The sequence below is a fragment of the Austrofundulus limnaeus genome, unplaced genomic scaffold, assembly GCF_001266775.1.
Source record: "Austrofundulus limnaeus strain Quisiro unplaced genomic scaffold, Austrofundulus_limnaeus-1.0 Scaffold368, whole genome shotgun sequence".
Classification (NCBI taxonomy): domain Eukaryota; kingdom Metazoa; phylum Chordata; class Actinopteri; order Cyprinodontiformes; family Rivulidae; genus Austrofundulus; species Austrofundulus limnaeus.
The window spans coordinates 127,596-139,663 of NW_013952770.1; the positions used below are offsets into that span (position 1 = coordinate 127,596).

Genomic DNA, 12,068 nt, shown 5'->3' on the forward strand with positions numbered 1-12,068 from the left:
CATGTCTGAGTTCCCTCATTGTGTCACTTCACTTTGCACAGACAAGTATTAAGTAATGAGAAGAAACCTTGGTAAAATTTTCTCTCATAGCCTAGTTATGAGAAGATGTGGATAAGTTATTTGAATAAATAACTCACTCCTACACATGTCTTATTGAAGTATAATCCAGGCTTAACAATGAGCAATATTATTGATACTCTATCCTTGGTCTCATGTAATGTCATGGTCTTGTTCAGGGGTGTCCAAACTACGGCCCGCGGGTACCGTTTTTATTGGCCCACAGCAAATTCTGAAAATATAATTGAATATGGCCCGCACAAGAACTTTGAGCTCAACTCTATTGCAGTTCTCAGTTTCAACACTGGATAGAGCCAGCCACAGAAACGAAATTATAGAGAAGAGGAGAAGAGAAGAAGAACCCTTTCGTGACTGTGACACTGCGTTCAGTTTGAGTCTCCAGAAATGGCGGTGAGCGACAAAGCTTGTGGTTTAGATTTTTACTCGATAGCATGCGATCAGAGCACGGATGCCACAGACACCGCGCAACTGTTAATTTTTTGCGGCAAGTAGATGATAATTTTTGCTTTACGGAGGATCTGCTTGATATGATGAGCCTAAAAGGAATAACGACAGTTTTTAAAAGACAAGGGCCAACCTCTTCGTGAACTAAGTGACCTTCTGTGGCTGGCAGACCTGGCATTTTTAGTTGACCTTACACATCATCTGAATACACTGAACAAGAACCTACAACGCAGAGAACAGCTGGTGCCACAACTGTATGTGCACATGAAAGTCTTCTGCGTAAAGCTCCGCCTGTTTGAGACACAGCTACGAGGCTTTAATGCTGCACACTTTCCTGCGCTGTCTGAAATCAAGTCTGCTTTTCCAAAGACCGATCTTTCTGCTAAAAAGGAGAAATACTGTATACTGTATGTCTGTGATTAAATCTCTCATGACAAAATTCAACCAGCGTTTCCAAGATTTTTCTGGAATTGAAGAACAAATCAAGCTGTTTTCAACCCCCTTCCTGGTGGATGCAGACTAAGTGGAAGAGTGTCTGCAGTTAGAGCTGATTGAAATGCAATGTGATGATTCTCTGAAGAGTCAACATCAGCTTCTCTCCCTCCCTGAATTCTATCAGAGTCAGTGGTGAGTTTGAAATACACACATTATTGATGAATGAATGTATCTCACAGTAAAACTGATCCATTTATGTTTTCATTATTTTACAGAAAATGGTGTGAAGGACAGTTAACTCACTTGACCTTAAAACCCCCTCGATACAACTTTATCCCCCCACCCCCCTTGAACCCATGCGAAGACTAACCACAGTGACCTTATGCCCAATAGGTGAGTTAGAAATACACACATTATTGATGTATCAAGTTTGTGGCCCGGCCATTTGTTTATTTTTCTGTATTTGGCCCTCACTAAAAAAAGTTTGGACACCCCTGGTCTTCTTAAACCCATTAAGCATGATAAAATACTGTATTTGCACATTGGAAGTCATTAAAAGCTGACATTGTGTTTCTTCAAGAAACTCACATAAAGACCATCCAACAGAGAAAACTTAATCAGATTTCTCAAGCTCATTCATCTTTTATTTTTAAAAATAGAGGTGTAGCAATCCTCTTTCACAAATCTGTGCCTTTTTGGTTTCAACCATGTATAACAGATCCAAATGGTAATGAATGTGTATGGAAAGAAGCTGGAGAGTAAACTGCAGAGGAACAATATCAGAGATGTGTGATCAGGCATGAAGATAAGCTTCAAGCAAAAGGAGGATCGGATAGATGAAGTTTGGACAGAGCAAATGAGCTGAACACATTCTTCAACAGGTTCAGCTCAGGAACAAGCTCATCATCCTCCTCTCCTGCCCCCAGCCAAATAGATATCCCACCCTCCTTTGACCCACAGCTTTCCTGTCAAACCTCATATGTTTTATCTTTGACCCCAGTCATGGACTCTTCTGCTTCCACATGTTTGTCTTCAACCAAATCTGCCGTTCCCTTTTCCTCCCCCTCCCACTTTTCTGTATCTACAACCAGGGCCGGAGTGGGACTCATTTTCAGCCCTGGAGTTTGATGCCTCCGACCGGCCCAAGTTGTTTTTATAACCTTTAAATCTGTAAAGCCTTGTAATTCAGTGTATTTTARAAAAATATTTCCAATTCAGTGCAATTGGTGATGCTTCGTAATGTAGATTTATTTCAACATAATTGCACATCTCTAGAATTATTATTTACAACACATCCTTTCCAACATTATCAGAATCTAGGCTATATTTTGTTCAAATAGGCACAGTGAAATAAAAGAATAAATAAAATATTCAATTAAAATTTTTTTTAAAAAGTGTTGGACTTCTAATAACACTATCAGCTCTTTTTCCTCAAGGAAACAGTTCCGTCATAACTTAGATTTTACAATGAGAACAAGTTAAATCTCTACACTATTCTTTACATCAGAATTTCATTTTATGTCATATCAAATATCAAACAAATTAGTGTTTGCAGATATCTAATCCTTGTGAATAAAGAATAAAAACATATTCCACTGTTCTTCAAGTTTGCTATAATGTCCCATTTTTTAAAACAATAAATGTATTTTTTGTGTCACTTCAGTAGAAAATGAAACCAAATATTAGTTTATTTATTTCTTCAGCATCAGTGACTTTTTTTAAGTGAAGAGAAAATAGAAACAGAGAGAAAAACAGAGAGAGAATTAGAAAGATAGAAAGATTGAAATAGCGATTAGAAGTATATTAAATATACACCAACAAAACAAAACAGGACCACACACCCAACATCTGTCCGCTCACCTGAAAAATAAATGGATAAATATATGGAGGGCATATATGAATACAGTATATACACATACCCATACATATATAAAGATATACGTACATACATACATGCCTACATTCATAAATATTGTCAGTATATTCACACAGACATATACTGTATACACACTCAGTGACCAGTCAGAACCCCCCGGATCAGAACACCTGTCTGTGAGCAGTTGTGAACATGCGTGTATATACAAGATTTCTCCAATAGAATATTTAATAGTGACTGTGGAGGACCGAGACCCAACCCCCAAGACACGAGGCAGACATAGGGAAGACCAGAGCCCAATGGCCCGAGAGGGATCCCGAGCGCAGAGCCCCAAGGGGCACCCGCATGGGAAGATCCGCCCACCCACCCCCCAGATCAGACCATAGGGGAGAACTGGGGGGAGAAACCGTTCTCTTTCCTCCACTTACTAGATTCTTGTTCTCCCTCATCCTTGTGTCTCGAGTTTAGGTGTGCTGCCTCACCAGTTTTTGTTTTTGTTTTTGTTTTTGCATTAAACCAATTCTTTAATATTTTTTGAGTCCTTTTTATGTCTGCTTCCTGGGTTCAGACCACCTTTAGGTCTCACCCTATATGACTCCACTCCACTGCGGTGTGCAGTTCGCAGCTGTTAGTTTCCACACCAATTAATACATTGTCCACTTCACTCAGCTCTGCTGCAATAAATCTAGTGATAAATGTGGAAATTGGGGCAAAAAATTATTAATTCTGTGAAAAACAAACTCCAAACACAGCTGAAAACATAGTTAAAGGTTTTTGAGGTCTATGATTGAAACTGTATCTGCCGTCTTTTTGAAACTTCTGATTTAAAAATAAAATACACATATGCTTCATGCTACATGTTGCCACCTGCTTCCCAAACAGAACGATACATTATGACAGCCTTTGTGTAGAAAATTGTCCATATATTGATTTATATAGCTTGGATTTTGACAAAATTATTCCGCCTTTTGGTGACTTATTTTGAAAATACGGAAGTTGCGCTTGTTCCTTTTCCTGTTGGTGCAACATGATCTTTGTAGATTGACTCCGGAGCAGCTCCAGCATCTTGCAAAAATAGTATTGGATCTAATTTTGTCAGAATGCCATCGGCGCACCACTGCACTGCACCGCAGTGTGGAGCCAGTGTAAATAGTCTCACTGATTATAATGGTTGTGTATTTGCTGCTGAGGTCGGACGGCAGAGCAGCGGAGTGGAACAGCTTCTAGTGTAAATTAGGGGTTACAAAAGAATCCATCCATAAATGGACCCTGCAGACATCTTTTTTGAACAACTGGTCACATTTAATCTTTTCTCTTTAGAACTACGAGAAATCAGCCTTCAGATAAAGAAACTGCTCCACTATGCCTCTGCTAATCAGAACCTAAATACAGACTGTTAATATTCAACCTCTTGGACAATATTCAGTCATATACCCCCAAACTCAATTAAATTTCAATTCAATTCAAAAATTTATTAATTTCATTGAAACATACTATATACAATAATAAAAAATAAACCAAAAAAACTATATACAAATCAAAATAAAATGAAAGGTAGCAGAAGAAGAATAAATCTTATTTTGTCTGCCCCTTTTCGACCCAGAATATATTCAAGCGAAGCATGATTTACAAAACAATGATAACATAAAATAAAAAATAGAAATAAAACAACATAAAAACATCAGCTCAAACAACAAATCAAATGGCTTCACATTTTACTTTTCACATATCTTCAAAGAACCAGCTTTTATCTGTCTCTTAATTATATACATTGATCTAGCATTTTTAAGATCATCTTCCAGACCATTCCACAATCCTATACCCTGGATTAAAGTACATCTTTCTTTCAAGCAAGTATGAAAATATGGCTTCACAAACATTTCCATCCCCTTTAGATAATAACAACTGTCTCTCTTAAAGTTTACCTGAATGTTGGAAGGTAATATGTTACTGTGAGCCTTGTACATAAACAGTAAAATATTGTAGTCAATCAAGTCATAGAATTTCAAAAATTTCAGTTTACAAAATAATGTATTTGATGGATGTTGTAATCTTTTCTCGCGATAATTCTTACAGCTCTTTTTTGTAAAACAAAAATCGGATTTGTAATTGTTTTGCAAGCTTTACCCCAGATTTCAATACAGTAAATTAAATGTGGAACAATTATTGAATTGTACAACACAAGCAGAGCCCTGTCATTGAATAACTATTACTTAGTTCTCTCACATCTACAGACCTGCCAGTTTCACCTTCAACCATTTCAGTTCTTCCAGCAGTCATTCCTCAGCCCTCACACAACTTCTAGTCCACACAGATGCAACTGAAGAAGGACACTGGCTCCCAGGATTGTCCCAGCTGTACCTGAGCCAGCTGGTCTGCTGGTCAGCCAGCACCTGTATCCTTCTTCAAAGGATCTACAACACTACCTCATGCTGTTTCAGCATTACTAGGTGGGAGGAGGTGGTCTCCACAGCCACTGTAGCCTCCAAGGTGGTCTGCATGCCCACTGCAGCTCTCCCTGTGGGTTTACATTGAATAAATTCTTTAATTATATTTTTTGAGTCCTCTTGATGTCTGCCTCCTAGGTCCAGACCAGTTTCAAAAATACTTCAAAGGGGACCTATTATGCAAAATTCACTTTTTAAAGGTTTTTTTTTTACTCAACTTTGGGTATGTACTTCTTAAAACAGTCCTAGGACCAAAAAATGCACCCAGGGGCATATTTACTGTAAGTAAATGTATTTTTAATGTATATTAACAACAAGTTTTTTACTTCCGTTATTTTGTGATGTCACAAGCCGTACGACAACCCACCGGAACCTGTGTTCAGCCCCTTACCTTTACCTAGCAACCCCCGGGTGAGACTCCACCTCTTCAATATAAAAAGCCGTCACTGTGTTGTTGTGCAATGCGCAGCTCAGTTCACAACAAGCCTCCAATAGGGCAATGGGTCGAGTGTTGGACGAGAGGGTGGGAGACCAGGGTTTGAGACCAGCATGGACACAATTAAATGTTTTTTTTCGTTCGTTATGAACACATTTTTCCATGTACCTCTATTGTTTAGCTTATTAAAGCCTTGTTAAAGCCGATTTGTTCGAGTTTCTGAGGTATTTTCACTGCTGCTGCTGCTGCTCCCTGCTCTGGTAACAGCATGCAGAGTGAGCGCAGAGCAGAGGAGGTAGAAAAAAAAGAAGCTGCGACCGACTCTGCTTCTGGGTCTCTCATATGGTTGTACAACGGAGCTTCTGCTATTATTAGCCATGCTAACGTAAACGCTGGCTTTGGAGGGCGGAGTTGATGTCAACAGATTTTTGGAGGGCGTTACCAACAGAGCTCATTAACATAAACAGCTCTTCTGAACGGAAGTCAGAGCAGGCAGAACTAGAAAATGGGAAATTTTATTATCTGAGAATTATTTTGTGCATTCAATTGAATGAACATGGTCTGGATAGCCCACAGACATACCATAAAAATTTATAGGACCCATAATTGTTCTCCTTTAAAGTACAAGAATAGATTCAAGTAATCACTCAAAAGAGTTCAAGTTACACAAAATTCATACCTAATTACATAATGCAAGCAAATGCAATTTACTACTACCCTGTAAACAGCTTGTTGTTGAAGAGGCAGTTTTCATAAGCCCTAAAGCAGTGGACCTCACTTAAAATTCACCAGTATAAGCTTTTCTCTAGAAAAAATCTAGAATATACAAAATATAATTGTCTTTTACTAACAGTAATATTTGTTTACTTCATTACTGTCTTTTCAGGCCTGCACCTCTTTGTGGGCTGGAAGATTCTCTCTGCAGAGTAAAATAGAGAGAAACTGTAGGCCAGATTTTCTTTACAGTAAGTAAAACGACTTTCAGATCAGTTGTTTCTGGATCACTGGCAGATCAGTTCACCAGTCATCATTGATGTAAAACAGATGCCTCTGCTTTTTGCTTTGCTGGACAGCTCTGTGTTGTGATTCAATTCATTTTATATTCTGACAATTTGTCACAGCAGTTTAGCTGCTGTGATCCAAACTTTTTAAAACATACCCATTAATCCATCCATGTTGTTTTTACCCACGTCTCCTTTCAGGTGCATGGAGGAGCTGGTGCCTATCTTTGGCAGTCATTGTTTGAGAAGTGCAAGTCATTCACAGGGCCACATTCTCCACACTCACTCACACCTAGGGATAATTTAGTTATCAGTTAATCTAACATGTATGTCTTGGTTTGTTTGAGGAAATCCCAGTACCCTGAGAAAACAATGTTTTCCTTACTGTTGAACAAGGAAGATGGCCATCCCTCCCAACAGAACAACTCACCCTGTGCCGACGAAAACTCTGTTACTTCTGGATGGGATGGGGAGCAAAGAGCCCTTTCTTCTCCATTTGCATGCTTTAGTATGGGCCAAATGTGTCTCCATTTTAAACAAAATGGCCACACACCTGAGCAAAACTAGAGTTAATAAGACTTGACCACAAAGAAGGAGCAATATCAACACAGTGTTGTGTCTGCTCTACATCCCCACCAGCAAAGGATGAACAGAGAAACCCATCTCCCATCCATAAAATTGAAGGGTTGTATTAATTACAAGAGTAAATTTAGATTTTTTTTTTTTACTAATTTACTACCGCAATAAGTTTAAATATTTTCTCAAATATAGAATATGTTTTCACGTAGATCAAACCATAGTTTTTTTTTTCTTTTTTTTTTTTGGGGGGGGGGGGGATTCACACAAGAGTCAGAAAAACTATTTTTTGTTAACTGCTGCGGAGACCAAAAGAAGATGTGGACATCCTCTTGCCCCTAGCCTGGTAAAAACCAGACCCTTGTCCTTCACTTTGCTTCGTATGAGGGCCTGGACTCTCAGCTATAGAGAAGCAATTCTTGCTGGAGATGTGGCTTCTGTTGAAGTTTAAAATGATTGGTTCGGTTGGCTGCGACATTTGTAGCCATCTCCACTGTGAAGGAGGCTAAGCTAAGAAGCTAACCCGAAATCTCGTGTGCTGTAAACAACCCTACTGAGAAGAGAGAAGTACCTAGCCGAAAGAGACGGCTGTAAATGAGAGCTGCAGACTTTGTCAGACAAAAGTAATTAAATGTGGAAGCCTTATCAACGTAGACTGGCTTCATTCACTTCCTCCATAGCCGTATGCTAAACTAACTAGCAGATACTGCGCAGAAAATTGACGTCATTCAAAACTCCACCTTCTGTTTGCTGATTGGCCCAGGTAAAATAAACTACAAGCAGACACTGCACAGTAAATCTATGTTCTCTTCTCTGATTTGCCCGGATGAAAATCTCCTGAAGAAATCCTTGTCTATGGGAGAAATCCCAGACGGCGCAGTGAAGGGAAACTAGAATTGAGCGGAACTGCGTAGGAAGGCAAGGGCCAGGCACTTGCCCCTAAGTCTATCTTGCTAATTTAACAATCAGATTCTGCTCTGGCAGTGCAGCCGATCATTTTCAGCAGCTTGTGGAAGCTCAAGTATATGGCAGGCCATGTTTTACATCTTAACCACAATTACATTCCAGGTATCTGAAATTGGTTTTATGACTAGACTTATTTGTTACTTTAACTAATACAGACTTTTCCATGTTCTGCAATATATATTAAAAAGCTGCACACTCTTCAATAAATACTAGTAATATTACTGCTGTCGATCATTATGTGTTAAATTGTTTTCTTTTCTATGGTTCTGTTAAATGTTGAAGCAACAACTATGCTGGAAGTTGTGCATCGTGTAACTTGGATTCATGTGCAGTAGATGGTGAACAAGGATCTTGAGTGTTTGTCGGTCTCTGTATTTTAGAAGCTGGTGTGAAGTGGTGAATTCTATCAGACAGGGATATCTGTGCCCTTGTTTACTCAACTCATATCCTACTCCCCACAATCAGCCAGAAGACAAATGCTGTCTGGAAACTTGGCAAACATGCCGGAAATGAGATTTGTTATCTCGCTTCTCAATTTTGGCTCCACTGGCATACAAATTTCACAGCAGGGATTTGTGTGTGTTTCTCGGTCTGTCTTTGCTCACACCTGTTTATCTCGACATTATTGTCTTGTTAGCCAAGTGTTTTTATGATGTAAATTTGCAAGTGGACCCTTGAGTGCATCCTTTATAAAAAGCAGCTGTGGTGTATCAAATAATCAGAACAACAGTGTCTCGGTGGACAGCAGGGGCGTTTTTAGGCTCTTGAAACATCATGGGCTTTAGCCCAGACCTCTTCTTCTTCCTCATCCCTCTTTAAAATTGCTCTTTCATGTCTGTATTTATCCATTTTCAAAACTATTGTTGTTATATGTTGTTTAGTTGATCATTATATTAGTTACTGGATAAAATTGATTTATATATAAAATGTGTAGGATATAACATCATGTGCTGTTACAAATAATTTCTGTCAGCAGTAAGGAGCAGTTATGAAAACTACATGTTGCTGATATTTCATTTTTAAAATCAACTAAATGTGCTCTCACATTATTTGCTTATTTTATGTAACAAGAGAAGATCTCAAATTTTAACCCAGGCTCCTCTGTTTTTTTTTATTCTAACAGAGATGAACAGCTCTTACAGAACTGTTGTGTTCTGGTACATGCAGATATTAGTACCACAGAGGAAAGTAAAGTCACCAGATAGGAGGCTGATTGCAGCCAGACCATCATTTGATCATTGCCAGAATCATCTGCTGTAATAGTAACTGCTCCAACACCTCAACTAAATTCAACTAAACATCAGATCATTCATGGTGACAAAACAGTATAACTTAAAAAATCAAGATTGTACATATATATTTAATTTAACWAGTTGTATAGAAATGATTTGTAGTGATAACAGTAAGTTTCACCTAGGAGCACCAGCAGAACAAAGTGAGTCTAGTAGGGTTCAGATGCTGAGACCCCAGAAATTTTTGAAAAAATATACTCAAAACTCTGCATTTTCCAGCCATTTGAAGTGCATTTTAAGAGATGGCCACCCCTTTACAAAAACATAAACCTTTACAGTATGATATGGTTCTTGCTGTAAATATCATATTAAATATCTTCATAGTCTACATGGTCTTTGAACTGAACTTTATCTAAGATCATGTTTGAAAATTGTGCCCTTATATTGTTTTTGTTTAGGAAAGCCCTGAGAAACTTACTGACACAGAAAAACTACAAAAGTAAAAGAACTTGTCCTTACACTGTTTGGTCCAGTCTTTATGGTGGCTCTCCATCAGGAATGTAAAATTTCCAGTAAGGGTGACCAGATCCTGAAACAGTGAATGTGGGACAAAAAGCTGAGAGACAATGTGCACCTCATCAATGTTATGATGTCATAACTTTAAATTTATTATAGCTCCCACATTACATTAATTATTCTCTGTTTTGACTGTTGGTGCACAATGGGCCTCATGCAAGAACATGTTTGTATTCTTCTCCTAAATTTCTCTTACTTTTGTTCGTACAAAGGGTTCGTATGAACATGCCACGTCAGATTCAACAAACGCTTCTTATCTTCAGGAAAAGTGTGTAAATGAGCTGCGTAAACATGATGAATTCCACCTGTTCTATCCAGCTGTTCGTGCATGCGGAGAGGAGATTAGCATAATTACCACCCCAAAAACACCATATAAGGCTATGTTTCCTGGCTCCGATATCCGGAACTGTCCATTCATGAAAATGACGACGAAAAGTAAAAAGAAGAAATTTACAAGTTCAGAGATTGAAGTCCTGCTGTCAGAGATCGATAAAAGAAAATCTGTCCTTTTTAGCAGCGTAAATCGTGGAGTTAAAGGACCGACTAAAGCCAAAGAATGGCATGAAATAACTGCTGCTGTTAATTCTGTGTGTCTCCTGTGGGCCGTACAGTCGCCGAAACAAAAAAAAAGTGGTTTGATTTGAAAATGGCTTCAAAAAAACGTCTCGCCACAGCACGGTGCTCAATGACTGCAACAGGAGGAGGTCAAGGTAAGGTCTGCGTTACCGACATGGATGTGAAAATAAATGCCATAATGGGTGAGGTTTGTGTGTCAGGCATTCCATCGGAGGATGTTCCCCTGGACACCGACTTACACCAACCTGGATGTGAGGATATGGCCAGTACACCTGACAGTAATGGTAAGTATAATTAAAAAAAGACCGTATTTTATTTAAATGCGTCTTAACTGACAGTGTGAAAATCAAATCATTTTAATTTATCTGTAGTCTTGCTTTTGTTTCCCTTTGGTCACATATTTAAGTTATGTTGAAGAAATGGTAAAACAAATGTGTTAATTTTCTTTTATTCAGAAGAGGAGCACATGGAACCGCAGGCCGGACCAGCTGACGTGTCAGCCCCCCGCCGTCTCCCACGCACACAAGTGGTATCAGATGCCATTCTGAAAAACCAAGAAAGCCTTTTAAAATGTCTGGAAACTATGTCTGGCACTTTGGAAAAAAATATCTGACAGTCTGGCACGCATAGCTGATGTGCTGACCAAATCTCAAAATAAAATGTGAATTTAAAAAGTCCAAGTCTGAATYAAGCTGTTCATTATATTAAATTAATTAGGCTACAACATCATGGCCTGCCTTAAAGCCGTGCAATTAACTGCTGTCTTGTGATGACTGCATTTTCCTGGTGTGGTCCGTGTGGGGGGTCTTGTGGCATTTCTTCTGCTGGTGCTGGATCGGGGAATGGAATGCCTTCCTTCACTGCAATATTGTGCAATATGCAGCATGCCAGAATAATTTGGCATGCCTTCTCCGGTGTGTAGAGCAGCTTGCCACCAGCGGTATCAAGGCACATCCACCGGGCCTTCAAAACGCCAATTGTGCGCTCGACTACGGCAAAAGTGCGCGTGTGCAGCTGGTTATACAAGCGCTCCTGTCTGGTCTGAGGGATGGTTAATGGTGTCATAAGCCATGGGGCTAATGCATAGCCTCGATCACCTGTGGGAAATAGTGAATTATAGGTAAATGGTTAGAAAAAAATTTCCTCAGTTATAAATTAAAAAGTTACTTACCAACAAGCCAGCCATCTCCATGCGCACCTTGCGCAAGACGCATGCCAACTGCGCTGTTTTGCAGCACAAATGAGTCGTGCGCTCCTCCTGGCCATCTCGCAACCACATTTAGCAGGTTGTACTTTGAATCTGATATAATTTGCACGTTGATGGAGTGGTATTGCTTCTGAGGAATGGGAATGCGTCAGGTGAAGGGGCTTTGATCCATATATGTGTACAATCTATTGCTCCGAGGGTGTTTGGCAGTCCAGCAA

General features: G+C 39.3%; 2 long non-coding RNA genes across 2 annotated transcripts; both read left to right on the forward strand.

Annotated features, from left to right (window-relative positions):
- Positions 1 to 1,028: 1,028 nt before the first annotated feature.
- LOC106528294 (uncharacterized) lies at positions 1,029 to 2,201 on the forward strand. Its single transcript, XR_001311485.1, has 3 exons — positions 1,029 to 1,149; positions 1,233 to 1,350; positions 1,676 to 2,201. It is a non-coding gene; the product is annotated as an uncharacterized LOC106528294 (long non-coding RNA).
- Positions 2,202 to 10,502: 8,301 nt separating this feature from the next.
- Positions 10,503 to 11,323, forward strand: LOC106528297 (uncharacterized). Its single transcript, XR_001311486.1, has 2 exons — positions 10,503 to 10,927; positions 11,099 to 11,323. It is a non-coding gene; the product is annotated as an uncharacterized LOC106528297 (long non-coding RNA).
- The last annotated feature ends 745 nt before the right edge of the window (positions 11,324 to 12,068 follow it).